Source organism: Belonocnema kinseyi, chromosome 1 (genome assembly GCF_010883055.1).
Source record: "Belonocnema kinseyi isolate 2016_QV_RU_SX_M_011 chromosome 1, B_treatae_v1, whole genome shotgun sequence".
Classification (NCBI taxonomy): domain Eukaryota; kingdom Metazoa; phylum Arthropoda; class Insecta; order Hymenoptera; family Cynipidae; genus Belonocnema; species Belonocnema kinseyi.
The window spans coordinates 58,816,509-58,822,741 of NC_046657.1; positions in this window are offsets into that span (position 1 = coordinate 58,816,509).

Consider the following 6,233-nt stretch of genomic DNA (forward strand, 5'->3'; position numbering starts at 1 on the left):
AAAAACACAGAGGCGTCTTGTTCAGTGTGCTCTGAAACCTAAACTAACATGGCGATCGGGCTGAAACTATAGCTACAAGCTATCTAAGGACGGTACTATAGACGCCACCTCAAGGTAGGCCTAGTGGCGCCATCTCTTGGTCAGGCCGGAAACTTATCAATCCACCCTCGTATGTGATTTCGTAGGCTGACTATAAATTCGGGAGTAGAAACCGCCAAAAGCCATCCTTGAAAACTGTAAATTCACTTTCTTCTAGGAATTTTGTGTTTTGCTTTATTCTTATTGAAGCACGTTGCGATGTAGAGATTTCGAACCCCAATCGTCGTCATCAAGATACTGCAGCTCTACATTGGTGGTCAGCTTTGCCCATGAAGAGGATAGTGCTACAAGATGTGGTAAAAATTCTAGGGGAGAATGGAATAGGTGAAGAGTGGAGAAAGGAGTTTAAGGGCGCTACGGGGGCGAATATCAATTATTGAGTTGGCAGGAGGACTACCAACCTACAAGAATCGTGTGAACCGGGAGAAAATCGGGAGAAATATTCACCGGGAGAAGTGGCACAATAGGATTTATATCTTGAGCGATAAAGCCGGGAGAAAAATACTACACCGGAAGTTTTCCCGTATTTAATTATTCGTGCTTCGATTTAGAAATAATACAATTTCATTCCTTTTTATTATTAAATTGTCAAACATCGTTCAATTTTTTTATTTTATTTCAAAAGCCTTCATATCGAAATTATTCATTATTGTTAAAAAATTTTAAAACATAATCTTAAAATTTTGTTTTAAAATTGATTTTTAAATTTGCATATTTTTTATATTAGGAAATAGAAATCCATAGATGTGAACACGCGAATATTTATCGGGAGAACTGGGAGAAAGCTGGGAGAAGGAAATAGAAAAATAGTGTAGTGTTCTTCCGTTTTCGATCGCTCGCTCGTTCTATCGACAAAAAAATTGCGGTTTAATAATATAGAAGTACGGATCTAGATATAAGAATTTATGTAAATAGTTTTAAATGTTTGTAAATAGTAAGGATGAAATAGCATAAAGTTTGTAGATGGTCTTGTAAGAAATGGAGGTCATGTATTTGGTGAAAATTATAATGTTCAGATTGAAAATTAAACTGTTGCAGTTTAATTAGAAAAAGGAGTTGAATTGTATAATTTATAAGTCGAAGCGCTAAAAATTAAACAATTTCAATTTGATTTGGATAATCACGAAACTAGCATGATTTCAGATCAAAATTTCGAAAATAGCACAATGTCAAAACGTTAAAACTTGAATGTTTTAAGATTTAAATTTTGGAAATTGGGTCATCTAAAATTCAGAGGAATTAAACTTGTATTCATTCTAATTTAAAGCGTTCAAATTGGAATAATTGAAGATTGAAAACTTTTCAATTTGAATCATTTTAATTTCAAAGTGATTGAAATTTGACAATTAAATATTGAAAACTAAATTGATTTTTTCAAAGGGAACGCTTTTGAAATTCTAGAATATTTAATTGTTATTGCATAATAAAATTACATGTTAATATTAGAGCTGATTAGAAAAATTTTTCTAAAATTAAAAAGATTAAATTGAATTATTAAAAAAAAACTTTCGAAATAAATAGTAATTTTAATTGAGAAACCCTGGACAATTTCAATTATTTGAAGTAAATTTAAAACGCTTAAAATTAATAATTTTTAAATTGCTAATAATACTTTCCATTTAACCCATTCAATCTTAATTGCAAAATTAAAAGCTATAAAAGGAAGAAATTCAAAATGTAACGTTTTTCATAAAAATTAAAAACTCTGAAATTATAACCACTTAAACCATTCAAAATTGTCCATTTATTGATGTATCAATTTTTATCTTATTTTTATTTGAAACTCAATTTTTAATTTTTAAATTTCAAATCTTCCTTTAAAATTATTGTTCAATCTAGACATTTTCGAATAAAATAATTTACAATTTAAAATTACTTATTTGTTTAAATATTTAATTAAAATTCGGATAATTTGAAGATCTTACATTGAAAATTAAATTTACGATAAATAATACAAAGCAATAATGCTATGACATGATTTCGTTTTTTTAAATTGCACAATTTTATCCTTCCCAATTCGAAATTGCTTTATATTTATATCTAAAGTTACTAAATTCAAAACTGACTATCAAAGTTTATAATGAAATTTTCCAATATTTAATAGTGAAAGGATCCTAAAATTTTAAATGTTTGAATTTGAAACTACAACATTGTGAAATTAAAAATTCAAAACCTCCAAAAATTAAACTAAAAATTAATGTAAGGAAAAACTTTAGTTTCAAGGCCTCAAAGATTATATAAGCATCATATCATTTAGTAACAGGTGGCACTTAAAACGACTTGATAATTTTTTTTTCTAAAACATGTGATTCTCTCAAATTAAAAGTCACTTTCATTTTCACCATTCCAAATTTCAGAATTTTAAATACACTAAACCTCGAAATAACGACAGGTCGGCCCCCGGCATGTTTATTATACTTTCTATTCATTATTCTTTACCAAAGAAATTTTTTGTTGTTTTGTATTTTTATTACTGACAGTGTCGGCAGCAATAATTTAAACAATAATTAATTAATAATAATTTAACTATCATAACTCATTAATAATTTTAATGAGTAACACATTATTTCTGAAAGTAATAGCTGATTTCCATTGTTTTTTTCACAGATCGATCATAGATGAAATACACACAAGGAAATCTCCAGTCTTGGGATAAGGTCTAGAGATAACGGTTTTCCAATAATGTTTATTGAAATGAATCAGCTGAAATGCACCAAATCCATCTGAATTTTTTGATTTGTATTTCGTCTATGATCGATCTGTAAAAAACAATGGAAATCAGCTATTAATTTCAGAAATAATGTGTTACTAACTAAAATTATTAATAAGTAATGATTGTTAAATTATTATTAAGTAATGATTGTTAACTTAATAATAATAACTTAATAATGAATAGAAAGTATAATACACAAGTCCACAAGTCTCACTTCATTATTAATGAAACACTTTTATTATTTGTAATCACTACATAACATAACCTATATTTTTTTACACTTGTATCCATTTGAATTTTCGAACGCAGCCTTGGAAACTATCATAAACATGATCCGAAGATGCACGGACTTGACCGAATGGCCGATCCGAATGCAACTTTAAAGCCGCCAAATATGAAAATGCCCCTGTACAATGGCTTCTTTCCTGCTGTTGTGATATTCGGGTAGCAATCGAGTTCGCCATGTATGTAAGCCCCAGCGTTTTCTCCTGGCTTTATCCCGGTTCTTCCGATTGTCCCGTGTTGGTGGACACCCTCTTGTTTGGGTAAAAATCGACAGAAAAATAATCTTTCAAATCGAAGCTTCAGATTTTTGTTTGAAAATTTAATCATTAGGTAGAAATTTCAGCTATTTTTGTTGAAATTCATTCTTTTTGACTTAAAAAATAAACATGTTGGATAGCCACTAATCAGAAATTGAGAAAATTTGTAGCTAATTAGGACAGACGTAAAAAAAATTTTATAAAGAAAAGTAAGAAAACAATTGCAGACAATTGCAATTGTCAGAAAATAGCGTCTATAGAAACATTTTTTTCGAAATTGTAGCACAACAGTGTCATCGTAGGAAAAGTGTCACATAGTGTCAATAGTGTCCTTATTTCCAAGCCTGCTAAGACTCTTGGTTCTCTTTTAATCAAAATGATTCAAATTACATTAATTACTAGTGAAATTCTATTAGTTAAATTAAGGAAATGCGAGCCACTTAATTTAAGTGAAAAATTACCACAAAGCCGAAGCCAGGAAGGGGGGATCTTGTTGTATGCATAAATATTTTTTACAGAAATTTAAAGATTTCAACCAATTTTAAGTGATTTCAAGTATTTGTATTTTTTGGGGATTATGACGATTTTATGAATACAATGTATCCTTGTATATTGCGAGATTAATTAAAGTGGATTTATCACATTTTGTTTGTTAACTCCTCAAATAACACTTGTTTCACATATAATTTTTATTTATTCTATTTGACGCGTCTTGAACCTGAAACGAGACAAAGCATTTTATATTCCACGTACTGTCTTAATTGTAAGATGATAAAAATGAAAATTTTCCATAACATTTCGTTTGAATTGTATTCGTTAACACTTTTGATTTTGGGAATTAAAATTACTTTTTAAATATTTGTTCACTCATATCTTAAATCTTTTTCCCCACATTAAAACGTAGTGTATGAAGATTTAAAATATTTGATGAAAAATTAGAAATTTGGATCCCCCTAGATTTACAAGGAAATATTTTAAAACTTGAAATTCTTTAAACATACTTAATAATGACTTATTTCATTCCCTACCCGATTGTTTACTATTTGTAAAGTTTTGATAAAAATTATTTGTTCTTTTTTCACTTTTCGTTCAATTTGAAATTCTGCTCTCTTATATTTTTCTAATTATAATTCTCAAGATAAGAATAGTAAGTGATTTGGCCGAAAAGAAGAACCTTATAAGTGAAAGAGGTTTATGCTGTGAATTTTTTCATAAGAATAACTAAAAACAATAATAATTATATTGTTGAATGGCAATATGTTGTTTGTTCGAAGTTGCATTAAAGTTTATTTGTTTATAAATATTGTTGTCGAAAGAAAACCTATTTTTATAATAAAAACCTTTGGAAATTGTATGTAGCGTTAATCCGCATATAAGTTGAAGTTATTTTATTGGACGATTTAAAAAATATCTAGCATCAAAGTCTACAGTTTTTCCAGAGAAATCATCTCTGCGAAATCTTGCATTCACATTATTACCAAATCTAGTAAGCTGTTCATTAGAAGTTCTTAAATTGATACAATTCAGAGCATATGAAATTTCAATCTTTGAATCTGGATCAAGGATGCGAATAAATATTACGTAATTGCTAACTAATCATAAAAAATTTTGCCACACAAAATGGAAATTTTGGTGAAGATAAAAATACAAGACTAGTCCCGTACTCTTATTTCTCAGCATATAATAATGTTTTGAATAAATAAATATTTGATCTTTATTAATGAAGCCAAAAACAATTTTTTTTTTTTGAATTTGTAACTTTTAAATATAACGTTTTATATTGATAATAAAGGAGTTACGAATCTAATAAAAAATGAAATTTCAATTCCTCCCTCTCGGAAAATATTTGTCTTATTGGAGAGAAATTGTTTTGGGATAAATGGCTACCAAATAGGATTACACTTTTTATTAGTATCCAAGAAAGAATTAGTCTAAATTATCAAATTTTGTCTCAGCAATCACACAAAATTTATTAATGCTTTCGGCCCAGATATAAATGGGAAATTTTTTTCTTGATTTAATGAATTTTACAAATTCTTATGATTAATTTTCTAGATTTGGCGAAAGGTTGAAGTAGCAGGAGTTTTTAAATTATGATTATGCTGCGAAAGTTTCTAAGCTTAGAAACGGTTATTCTTTAAAATTTAATAATTGTACCAATACCAGTATATCACTGACGATCGTGTTCTTTAGTTTTCAGTCATGATTTATTAGTAATTTTATCGAGACCATCTTTTTGTCGACCGTTGTTTTCGGGTGAAGAGTTCTTGTCCAAATATATAATTTTATTTCGTCATTTACTCTGTATGGCTAGATGAAATTGTCTTCAAACCAAGGTACTACGCATATTGAGAGCTCACTCCCTAAATCCCATAAGGACAACCGCAGGATTTTACCGAAAGAGGATATCATTTCAGTAAATGACACCCGATTTCAGCGAAAAAATGGTGACGTTTCTGCTTGACACGCCGAAATGAAACTATCTATGCCTAAATTTAATCCGGCTGATTTGATGTAAACTAATGTTAGCTCCCATGACATCGACTGATCCTTTTAATTCCTGTGGAAGATTCCGTGCATCTTCTTATCGAGGAGATTTGGTTTGATGCAAAGACCATTATTACAATAAATTAGGATAATTCGAAAAGTTACAATTGAAAAACAAATTTTCCACAGTGAGCAAAAAATTAATTTTAATCCTCGATATTATGATATTTGATTGCGTTAAGATATAGTGCTTAGAATTTTAAAAATGCCATCACTGTGAACAATTGATACATAACACAGGCCGACAAAATTTGACAAAGGTCCGGAACCAGAGACCAGACCTAGTATACCCGAAGGTTTTTGCTGCGCTGAATCCGAATCCGACCTCAGAA